The 12387-nt window shown below is 38.6% G+C and overlaps 1 long non-coding RNA gene across 6 annotated transcripts in view; it reads left to right on the forward strand.

The window, feature by feature from the left end:
- The first annotated feature begins 7875 nt into the window (after positions 1-7875).
- LOC138188725 (uncharacterized) overlaps positions 7876-12387 on the forward strand; it is a 181420-nt gene continuing 176908 nt past the window's right edge. For 4 of the 6 annotated variants that reach the window (XR_011175631.1, XR_011175633.1, XR_011175630.1 and 1 more), the window contains exon 1: positions 7876-8164. This is a non-coding gene — a long non-coding RNA (uncharacterized LOC138188725). The remainder of the gene's footprint in view (positions 8165-12387) is intronic. The other 2 variants (XR_011175635.1, XR_011175634.1) reach the window with 1 other exon arrangement.

The following is a 12387-nucleotide window of genomic DNA, read 5'->3' on the forward strand; positions in this document are numbered from 1 at the left end:
ACCTCGCGTGGTGGCTGTCACGTCGCTCGTTTACCATATTTAACGCGCCACGTGCCGCTCTTCCCGGCGACCTCGTCAGAGAATCGAGCTGTCGATCCCTCGATCAATCAGCGTGAAACAAATAGAGACGCACCGGAGACCGGTCTCTTTTTTCTTCTTTTTCTTTTTTCCAGGGAAAAGCGAAAGAGCGACAGAGCAAAGGCGATATCGCTCGATCGCACTCGTTTGATTGATTTCTCCAACGATAGGAAGCTGCGGAGCTTGCACGGACGCGCTACGACTTTTATTTTCATGTCGACGTTGTGTTTCTCTGATTTACGTGCTTTGACGCCGCGCTGCGTCCATTGTAACGCTCGACCTTGTCTCTCAGCCTCGTTTTAAGGCTCATTCGCGACTTGCAATTTGCTTTTTTGCAATTTTTCTAGGCGCTCGATTTTCACGATAGTCGTTTGGGACAGTTTCTGTGAACGATTGCAAACTCGAGAAGGTGGTAGGACACAGTGGAAAAGCAGAAACAGCTTAAACGTTCGATCTGCGAGTTTGCATCTGCCTTGGTTCACTGGTTGAATCTCAGTCGGCCTCGCAGCGCCTAATTCGCGGCTTTTTCAAGTTGCACTGTGCAACGTTAACGGGCCAATGAGTTGATAGAGTTTGGTGTTTCGATATTAGTGCAATAGCTCAGGCGTCGAGTGAAAAAGCGACATTTTTAACGATCGGTGCACACGCTTTTTGCGGTTGGTCTTGTCAGCGAATTGACACTTTTAATGCAGAAGTCTATCAGGCTAATTGCAGCTTTTAAAGTGTTTGCTCGTTGCAATAGGATTAACATGTTTCACTTGGAAACGAGTAGGTTAATATCCTTTGTCCGTAGAAAGCCACTTTAACGGTGTTTTATGTAACAAGTGGTTCTCTTCTCTCAAAATACAGCTCTTGTTAAAAATGTCGAGGTTATTCGATGTGTAAACAGAGAAAACTGGTGGATAAATTGTAAGGCAGAAAATATATCTAAATAGAAGTGTAATTATAAGTAAGAATAGAATTTGAGCTGGTCCAGATCCGCACGTCTACTGTTTATGGTCTGTCTTCGTCGCAGTCGATGGCTTCAGTGCTTGAGAAAACTAAAAAGACCAGATGTAGAGTTTTCTTAGAAGTGGTAACCACTTCAAGAAAAAATATAAGAAGAACTGGCCTGTAAATATGTAACGAAGTTACATTTCAAATTACAAACCATTAGCCAGAATTTCGTTCTAATGAATCTCAGTGAATTTCAATAAACGTGAATAAATTAACAAAGAAAGAAATTAAATGTAAAAATCGTATAGAGACACCTGCTCGTCGAAGCTCGACGTTACCCGAAGTTGATTTCAGCAAAGATAAAAGAAAAGGGGGAAACACTTGTCCTAACGACATCGTAAACTTCAGATTTCCACGTAATTCGATATATCGACGAAAACAATCCGCATTGTCGCATGTTCATTGCCGAACCGGTTCAATTTATCGCCAATACAGCGATCCACGTGGCGTACGCTTTTCTTTGTCGTCGTAACTCACAATCCCAGCGTCATCAAGTTATCCGCCTCTCTCGTTCCGCGTTCAATTTGTCCAGATTCCCCGATTCGATAAACGACGATGAGAAAGAGAGAAAGCAAAAGAGAGAGAGAGAGAGAGAGAACAGGCAAAAGGAAAACAACGTTCTCCTCTGCTGTTCTCGTTTTCTAACCGCGAATATACCTGTTGGTGTACACACAGGTCGCTGCACACAGTGAGATCGTAAAGAAAAGCGTCAGAGGCGCCAATGGAAAATCAGAGGAAACAATCGAGGGAAAAACCATGCTACTTTTACACTAAACAACTATTCCCAGCGTACACGTAGCTGACGTAATTCGGAGAATTGCCTTGTTCAAATTTTCGTTATCCAATTCCGATCAACGGAGCGCAACTTTCGCCGAATCTTGTCCCAGCGTAAACCGATGCTCTTCGAACGACCAATTGCCTCGTTTCCCAGGCTCTGCTGCGAGTAGCTCGGTCCAGTAGCGTGGATTAGCGAGTTCGGACGCGATTCGGCTGATTCACTCGGCCGTGTCGCGCTCATCGATCAAGGTGCACGATAAACCACGTGTCTGGCACTTCTGGCACACTGTACGGCGACCTTGCCGACGTACGTGCATACTTTTACGTGTGCACCATGCGCAAGCACGCGCTTTGTGTGCACAGGCCGATGTATACAACGGGGGGAAAGTAAATGTTTCGCCGCGTGTCTCTGAATGACAAGTGCACTAAGTAGCTCGGAATTTGTGGCAAGTGTCGGTCCACGGGACAAGAGCGCCGCGAAACGAGCCGTTTCAGGCGGCAGCTTTTTGCCGCTCCACGCTCGAACAATTGAAACCGCGGAAAACCTTCTCCTTTTCAATTTTTCGCTTTTTCAAATTCTCTTTCGAATTCTGTTTCAAAGCAGTACGAGCTGCTGCCCAAAGAAACGTGTCTGTAACTTGTTCCGTTACGCGGATATGCAGATGTAAAGGAAGTAGGGCGAATTTAACATTTTTTTTCCCCCACGAGTATTTGCTGGGAGACGAAGATTTTTGTGGGCAACTTCGGCCAACGTCTCAGCTCTCCGCTGGTATTTTTTTTCTTACATAAAGTTGCAAAATAGCCGAGTGGTACGACGTTATCTAGCGGAACCTTGGTCGCTCGCGGTCAGTCGAAAAATTAATTGGAGTTGCACCAATCAATCGGCAATGCATGAGAAATATACGGAACTTGGACAAGTCCGATTTTTACACCAATCGAAGATTCTTACGCTTTGGAGAGGACTACGTTTTCATATTAAGCTTGCAATTGATTTTGACGTTCGTTTGTTCGTTATACGTCTATTCGGTGGGGAATTCATGGAGGAAAGTTGTGAGAGTATTTTTATCGTGCTGTGATTATGCAAAGTTACAAAGCGCATCGTTTAAATATTTGGGATTAATTTATTTCCGCTACGAACTTCTCGATATTGAAAACTCTTTATCGTTTACTGTCATGAATTTTAAATATTTTGTAAAATAAAAGGTAAAATAATATGGAAGGGCGGAGGGACTGGAAAGTTTACTCGTCACTATCAATTTCGTTTAATCCCTAAATGAAAGTGATGAAACGAACGAAGCATTTATTTCGGTTTGCCATTTTGTTTTATTATTATTTTTAAATCAACCGAAGTATGTGTATAAACCTGTATAACTTATTAAAGTGATGCGCATTAAATGACAATTCATATTTCACCTGAAATGTTTCATGAAACTCGTCGATTAAAAAGCAATTTACGATTCTCAATACCATCTCTTCAATTAGACTACACACATTTCCATAAAATTAAATCCGTTTTTTAGCGTCTGAACAATGCTCGCAACTCCATTTTCATGCTTTTTTCTCTCCCCTTCTCTTTCCTCTTATTTTTTTTTTTTTTTTTTTATCAAAACATTCGCCGTGAATTGTTTCAAATAATGTCAAACATGCGATACAGAACGCTATGGGATTATCTTTATGCTTGGGAAATTATTTTCCATTCGACCAATTTCGAACATTTAAACGACAATAAATAACGATCGTTACATTAAATAATTGCTTTTAATATGTGCACTGATATAATATGCCATAAATTTAATCTCATATCTCCGATATCATTAGGGAAATTTGATGAAGTAGGTGTACTATTACTTTTAATTGCTGCCCTGTATCTCGAAATTAACTTGCGCTGGTCAGGACGCCAGATATCCCTGGCACTGTGATTTTACTCTCGAAGATGGATTTCACCACGTGTGATGATCGATCGTTCTTTTTCATCGACGTATCACGAATTACAATTGCACCAAGACAATTGAAAATTACGACACGACGTCTGGCAGATGGGAATTTCCTCTCGCAAAATAATTTAATATCTCGTTTCTCAAACATTTTGCGAACGAAAAGTTCGAAATAAAAATTAGTCGGCGAAATGTCCCGTCGAGATGTCGCGTTAAAATAACAATGAAACGATCGCGCAACATTTGCACGTTTTATAACGCAGTTTCAATTGGAAGCTTGTAATTATAAAAATGCAACGAGGATGATAAATCAGGCGATGGAATTCCTTCGAATTTCATAAAAATACATCGAACTTGATAGATGCAATTAGGGGATGAATTACCCTAAATTTTCGATATTTTCCTCGTAACGTTTTATTTCGCAATTATTATATAAACAGACGTGCTTAATAAGAAAAATGCTCGGTTATATTTTATCGCAACATTTCCCTCAGTCCCATTGTTATTATAATGAATATATTATAATTAAATTACTATTATTAAACGTAATTGCGCGTTATTATTATAATTCTAGGAGTAGATAAAATAAATTCTCCTGTAAAAAATGGTTGCATGCAGAAACAGCATTTAGCCGTAGCTTTATTCTGCCTGATATCCTAACATTATAATGTCACGTGCACTAAACAAATGAAACTAAAAATTAAATCCCACATTCTGTCATTCGCGAAGAGTTCACAAATCGTGGCTGGCGGAAAAGTTTATTTAAAACAACACCTACCTTCGTAATCATATTTCTTCCCTATGCTCGTCTCGAACGTTATTTTCCCCCAGTCATTTTCGTTACGTTCCCTTTAAACGTTTCTCCCAAATTATCCACCTTTTTACCCTCCTTCCACCCTTCAACACTTTGACCTCCACGACACTGGTATTTAAGTATCAGCAAAGATCGTCGTAGGTATTTGAAAAGATATCCCATAATAATAAATTGTTCATTATTTTATTATTTATTTATTCTTAGTCCATGTGTTTCGGCTTTGCACGACTTTCGGTTTACATCTCTTATAATGCCCTTACATTACATATATTTCTCTTACTCTAGCACTTCTATTAAATTGTTAATTAATAATTAATTGTAATAACAGTGGAATGGTTATAAAGTAAAAATACGAAAATGGTTCATTAAAAGAATTATTTAGAATGTAAAACTTCAAAGCATTCTATACAATTTCTTTTTTATTTATTTAAATTTTACAATTTGTCCAGTAGGACATTTGGTAAAATATTATAGCTTAGTGGTATGATAATGTAACATGTGGGTGGCTACCCCCAGCGGGGTACCATCTTCGTGTTTCTTAGATTATATCCTTTGAGGTTGGTCGGCACAATGTGGACAATAAGTTGTTGTTTTCTTCAAATTCTTTCGTCACTTTGTTCCGCCCATTCGACGTCTTTTATTCGCATAACGTACTTTGCACGCGCGTCTAATGCTTCTTCCGGAATCATTTTTTGTATTTTCAGACAAGCCAAATAATTTTCCACCTAACAATTGTCCAAATATTCTAATATTCATATTTCTTCTCGTTGCAATTTTGTAACCCGCCGAAGCGTTTACAACAGAAATTCCCAAAAAGAATCGAATGCCAAGTTTCCCGTACCATTTGATTCCTTTTCTAATTGTCGTGGCATAAGAAACCATTTGGTCGGAATAATCTATACCGCACTTCCTTTCGTTATATTCGACAACAGCTAGTGGCTTTAACGTTGCAAACAAACGAAACTTGAGCGATTCGCGTTACTAAAATATCGATGGGAGCACCTAGCGGAGAACGCGTGGCCTGATTTCTTTGAAAACGCGCGTGCCAGTCGACGTGTTAAACGCCACCTCGACTAACCCGCAACTCTGGCCGCCAAGCGAGCCAATAATTAACCTGCTAAGAATCGTCAGTCTAATTTCCACCGTACAGTCGCTTTACTTTTCCCACGGAATCATCGTGTTCACCTGTTCTGCATACGCGCACGCACACGCAACGACGCGGACGCGGAGCAAACAGGTGAGCGAATTCAGCTGCACACGGGTCGGCGCATAGCCGCATAAATACGCGCAAATACGAGCAATAATAGACGAAGAGCAGCGTGTACGGGCGGCCAGGTTGAATTTTAAAGAGAACCGAGTCATCTTCGTCCGCTGTTCGTAACCGCGTTATCCGCGTATTTGCTGTTGCATAGCCAACGTTGCGTACAAAGGCAGCAAAGCCTGGCTACGCGAGTGTGGCCAGATTATTATGTAGAGCGTCGTCCCCTAACACGTGTTCCCCCGTGTGCACATAAATACAGCTATAGACACAGGTGTGCGGGCAATAGCGCGTTATACGCGAGTGTGACAGCCTGTAGTTAGCTGGAGGAATCCCGGTGCTCGTCAACGTCGCCGTTTGTCATCGTCGTATTCCTTCCTCGCCCTTTTCTCTTCTGGCTTCCCTATTTTCCAATTTCTCTCTCCATCTTCTCGTTATTCTCAGCCACTGTCTCTGTTTCCCCGGCGAAAAGAAACAGAGAAACGAGCGGAAAACGCAACCACAGGCGATAACTGTGCGTAGCCGCTTCTGTCCCGCGTTGTCCGCGGTCAGCATCGCGATTGTTTTTTGGAAACGGATTTCTCGGGCTCTGCGGGTTCGCCTCGATACAGTCCATTCTTTCATCTGTGTTCTACTCTGTTTACTGGCACTTATGCGTCCCCCGTTACGCGCGCAGCTCGGTCGTTTTCACTTTGTCTGAACGGGGCTGCATCGACGCTCGCGAACGTACAATATCTGGACGAAAGCTATCGATAAAAATACGCCGGCAAAATGGAAACTGCGTAACTCGAAAACCTTTGTAAAATTATGCTGCGAAACGCTGTAGAGATGGGAGGAAGACTCGGTTCAATTGGAATTATTTGCCACGCGCTCAGACTGCAATTTCGAATGGCCAGGCTTCTACCAGTCGAAGTTGAGCTTTGTAAGTGGTATTTGCTGTGAAACACTCGCCAACAACGACAGACCATCGATGTTGTCTTGTAATTCAGAATCTTGAACGATATGTTTATTTTTGGCAACGGTACACATTTCTCCCCTCTGTTACTTTATGTAAATTATTACACTCCTTACTTTGATACTTTGTCAGATTTGCAAGCAACATCTTCCTTATTAACATATTTGCCAATATCATTATCGCACTTGTCATCTACAGGCTCCTTGAAGTTCGTTTCGACACAAGAATTTTCATTATTTTCAATATTTTCATTCGCATTAATTGTATTAGAAATATCTTTCTTATCCGTAGAACAAGATTCGAAAATAGATTCTCTAGTATGCTTCGTTTATTTTCTCCTATATTCTCGTTTATTTCATCGTAACTACAGATTTCTAATGCTTTCCAAGTCTACTGAATCTGCACCTCGAAACGTAGGTTGTCCGAAAAGTTTCTTTCGTTTTACGAGCAAATAATAGAAGCATAGTGTATTTTATATTATTTTGTCGAATTGCACCGTGACATTTCACAGACTTCATTTCACGTTTCTACGAAGGTGCAACCTAATCAATTGCAACAATTTACAATTTACAATTGTTGTAAAACACACGTGTGCGAAAGAAAGACGCTTCTCGGACAGCCTAAAAGAGACGTCGATCGGTCCACGCAAGCCAATGGTTTTTCGTCGATCGAACGCGTAATTGCCATCGTCTCTCGCGTCTTTAACTTTTGCATTTGCTCGCGTCGCGTAAAACGAGTTCCAAGAGGAAGCTTTAAACCGAATGTGTTTGTACGAAGTTTCCGTTCGCTGAAGCTCTTTTACTCGGAAATTACGATAAGTAGAAAGCTGGATAACTCGAAGATTTTATACTCTCTTCCGCTGTGCTTTGCATTTTCTCCGATTCCCCGTGCACCGCAAACGTCTTCCATTGAAATCGAAATTTCGTAATTCGCTGCGTGGAAAAGAAAATATAAAACAACGTCCGTGTCGAAGGTCGGTGGATCGTTCGTCGTCGCCTTTGTGGCAGGTACACGGTTTGTTTTCATTTTGAAAGAGCAATTAGTCGTAAATCGTAGAGTGTAAACACAGAAACGGTACGTGTCGTTCAAAGTCGTGAAAATTCGACGCGATCGTCCTACTCGTTTGTCTGTAGGGCACGAGCCAGTCGAGTTTCTCCTTCGGTTTCGGTAACACGTTCTCGCAGTCGCGTTACGAATATTCGTCGCGAAATTTCTTCTAAACGACACGTTGCGCCATTTTACCTTCGTATTAGCTGTTTTACCAATTCAGTGCCTTACGTTTCAACAGCTGCGGCCCACGCACGAGCATCCCTGCACCACCGTGTTCCTGCGCTGGAAATGAGCCTCGGTTGGTAAGTCGTATTAACATTTATAATTAATATCGCGTTAATTCACGTCGAATACGTCGTAGAACGAAACTGCATTTGTCCGTTTCTGTGGACGAATGCACGAGAAACACAGTAGATTGTCGTAGAACGCGATTAATACGTCGTACACGAATTCGCGTTACAGGAAATTGCGTTGTAGGGGAATTTTTTCCCTGTGACGTGCGAAACGTAAAATAACGCGTTTTCAACTTTTCTTTCCTATGCTTCATCGAATTGTATTTTAGAAATAAATGGCGTATATACTTTAGTCGATTAAAATAGAAACGTATTTTCAATGCGTGCGAAGAATCTTTTATTTATTTATTTATTTATTTATTTCATTGAAATTTAATAACAGTGTAATTATACAAATTTGTCGCTTGAATTTTAATAACAGTGTAATTATACAAATTTGTTCAAATTGGAAAATACTTTTACGATTTTTATTATTCGTTGCAACGTGTTCCTTTTGCTACAAGCAAATATTTATTTTCAATCCTTCGAATAAATCTGTTCTATGGATATTATTTTATTTATTATATGAAATTATCTATTTTATGAAAACAGTAGTCGTAATATGTATCGTCGCGTTATAGAAACTGCGCTATACAGCAGACACTGTATCTAAGCTGATTCTGTCCATTTATCGACTATGTTTCCCGTTTATATTTCGATGATAATAGGAGTTCGTTGTTACTGGAAATTCCAAAGAAATTCCAAGGTGTCTTTTTTGTGGTGTTTCTTCAATTCTATTGATAGTAGAGGTTGTCCGATATGTTTCTTTCGTTTTATAGGGAAATAATAGACGCACATTGTTTTTAGTTTTATATTAGTTTATTGAATTATGCAGGAAAATAATAATAGAAATGGAACGAAAATAGATGATATTTAATTGAATAAAATAATATAAAACAGAAATTACTGTTCGTCTATTATCGTCTTATGAAACGAAAGAAACTTTTCAGACAATTTAATAGGAATTCGTTGTTACTGGAAATTCCAAAGAAATTCCAAGGTGTCTTTTTTGTGGTGTCTCTTAAATTCTATTGATAGTAGTAGTAGGTTGTCCGATAAGTTTCTTTCGTTTCATAGGGAAATAATAGACGCACATTGTTTTTAGTTTTATATTAGTTTATTGAATTATGCAGGAAAATAATAATAGAAATGGAACGAAAATAGATGATATTTAATTGAATAAAATAATATAAAACAGAAATTACTGTTCGTCTATTATCGTCTTATGAAACGAAAGAAACTTGTCGGACAACTTAATATTCTGCAGTTCTGTATCGAACGTTATAGAAACTTATAGAAAATGGAAACGAGAGTTTTCACAATACGATTAGTCGAGTTTACGGCTGTTTCTCGTATTTGCTCGGTCGCCACTGTCACTGAATTCAATCAACGGTTCGTTTAATCGGCGAACTGAAATTTTGTTGCAGCGAATACAATTCAGATAAGTGGAGTTGTACAGTAGATTTTTAGAATTCGTTTAGCGCGACAATTTTTATCGAATACCGCGAGCTTAGTTACGTTTCGATTAGCAAAATTCGTAATAAATTTTTGCGTTCGAAGATCACAGGAGGAAAACATGACGAGCACGTTCACCTTGATTTACTATTCTCCATTCGAAGATGCCACTGTTTTCTCGATTTCCAATTAAAACCGGAGATTAAGTAAAAAGCATAATTGTTAAGACAAGCTGCGTTTGAATGTTATTTAATACGAGAAATATTGTGACAGTGTTAAAGCGAATGAAGAGAGTCGCGTTTAGCTTCGAAATGAAATTAAAAGACAATTTTCATATCGTACGACTGATCGACGACGTATTATTGTATTTTAAAACTATTTCGCTTAAAAAAAAAAAAAAGAAAAATATAGAAAACGTGACTTTTCATGTTCTCCACCTTTCGCCTATCTTTTTATTGACTGCCAGATATCTCGTCGTAAAAATCCATCGTTCGATACAACACGCGACCGTATTAAAATCACAATCTCAATGTCGATACTTGCCGTATGCAAATGATGATAGAAATTTAATAATTCGATTCTAACGGTAGACAATGACGTGAGATTTCCTGACGAAGAGTACTCGTTGATATTTCAATTCCAAATACTGATATTCATTCAGGAAAGTAAAACACGCGCGGTTTTAAGTTTATAATCGATTCATTCTTTTCGATGGATCGATCGATCGATAAATTAGATGCTCGAATTATTATTGTCACGGATTAAAGCTCGTTTAGGCTAATACATTGTGATTTCAAATGGATAGTTTTGTAGGCAAATGTTTCTACAGGGTTGCAGATTATTTTTAAAAGATTTACAGAACTTTGTTTAATTCTGTTAGTGTATCTAAATAAAAATGAATTTCCTCAAGTTCGTTATTCTAAAAATTAATTTATATATTTGATATATACGTATAATTTTAATATTTAATATTATTCATATACAGTTAATATATAAGTTATATATTTAATATTTGTATAGAATATTAATATACAATAAATTATGTATTCAATATTTACAGTTTAGAATTTGTAAAGATTTTTACGACAAGTATAATCACTTGCCTATTGAACTCGTTTAATGACACGGGTAGACAATTTCTTTATATTTTTTTTCTACTATATCAACGCTGTAACAAAAGGTAGGGAAAAGTATGAAGAAGCAACAGGAAGATTCGTCTGGTCTAGGATTTAATTTTAATTTTTCTATTAATATGGAATTAGAGAATTATTTTCATATACGTATACATGAAAATTGCACCCTCATTTATGATTATTAGAAGACGAATATTAGGAAATTAATGAAGCTTAAAGAGTCAAATTTAAGTGAACAACCTGAACAGAAACTCCTCTCAGTCTCTAAATATTTCAATAAATATTTCAGTTCAGATATTTTGTTTTTCCACACACGTACACATATTTAAATTTCCACTGAAATTCACAGACATCCTCGGTCTAATTGTTAGTTAGCTCGGTAGCTTGATCAGATCATTGATTTATAATGACTACAATAGTTTCCGAATTTTATTTTCTACTTCAAATTCAAATATTGTACAGTTTCATTAGATAGTACGGTGGTACAATTAACACGTTTCGTTCAATAAATAACATTATTTACTAAACGAAATATTATTTTCCAAAGACACTTCCACTTTCCAATTTATCGATTACTTACTGACCTTACTCACTGTGTGAAACGTAAAGTGGAAGTGTCTTTGGAAAGTAATATTTCGTTTAGTAAATAATGTTATTTATTGAACGAAACGTGTTAATTGTACCACCGTACTATCTAATGAAACTGTACAATATTTGAATTTGAATGTTCCGAAGACTCGTTGACCGGCGATAAAAAGAATTTCGTATTTTAAGAGACGATGCAAGCCCATTACGTAGTTTCCTTAAGAATGTCGTAGTAAGTGGCAGTGCAGATTTTCTTATTTGATAGAATAATTGAAGCAGATTTATCTGTCCGTACATGTTGAACCACGACTGGGGCACATGCTACTCGCCTAATTTACAGAACTGATCGCGTAACATAGAAATGCAGCGTGAATTGTTCCCAAACTGTGCCATTGATTTTCCCGTATTTGTAAAAAAATTCAAAATGCGCATAACCCGCGAAAATATATCAAATATGCAAAATATCTCGCGTTCTGACTATCTAACAAACAGGACAATATTCTATCGAGATTTTTTACATTCTGAGAAATACGAATTTGCATAAAGATCCGCAACGTAAACAGCGTTCTCAAGCAAAAGGAAATTTTATTTCCGGACGATACTCGCAGTGGCCTTTTTTCGCTGACGCTGTTCCATTAAAATTGAAAACCAGCGAACTCCGATCGTTGCGAGGACAACAATGCCAGCTCGATGATGACACGTTCCGTGAAGCCAACAGATTCCGCAACGCTTATGAACGAGAATGGAAATACCGTGGTGTCCAGGATAAACCAAACTCTTGTTACAAGAAGAGCAACAAGCTAAGCTCCTTGATCCGGGACCAACCACGTAACAACGTTACACGGGGAGCGGAGTAAACGCGAGAGGACAGCAGACGTGGTGAAATAGTTGATGGACTATACAGTACATAGCGTGATACAGGTGCACGAGACACGTGTTCTTGTGCGACTCGACAAGATCGTCGGATTCCTGGCGAGAAAGCGAAACGCGACGACCACGACAATACGCCTCGTTGGTCGT

This window comes from Bombus flavifrons, chromosome 17, assembly GCF_040668555.2.
Source record: "Bombus flavifrons isolate JBK064 chromosome 17, iyBomFlav1_principal, whole genome shotgun sequence".
In the NCBI taxonomy this organism is placed as follows: domain Eukaryota; kingdom Metazoa; phylum Arthropoda; class Insecta; order Hymenoptera; family Apidae; genus Bombus; species Bombus flavifrons.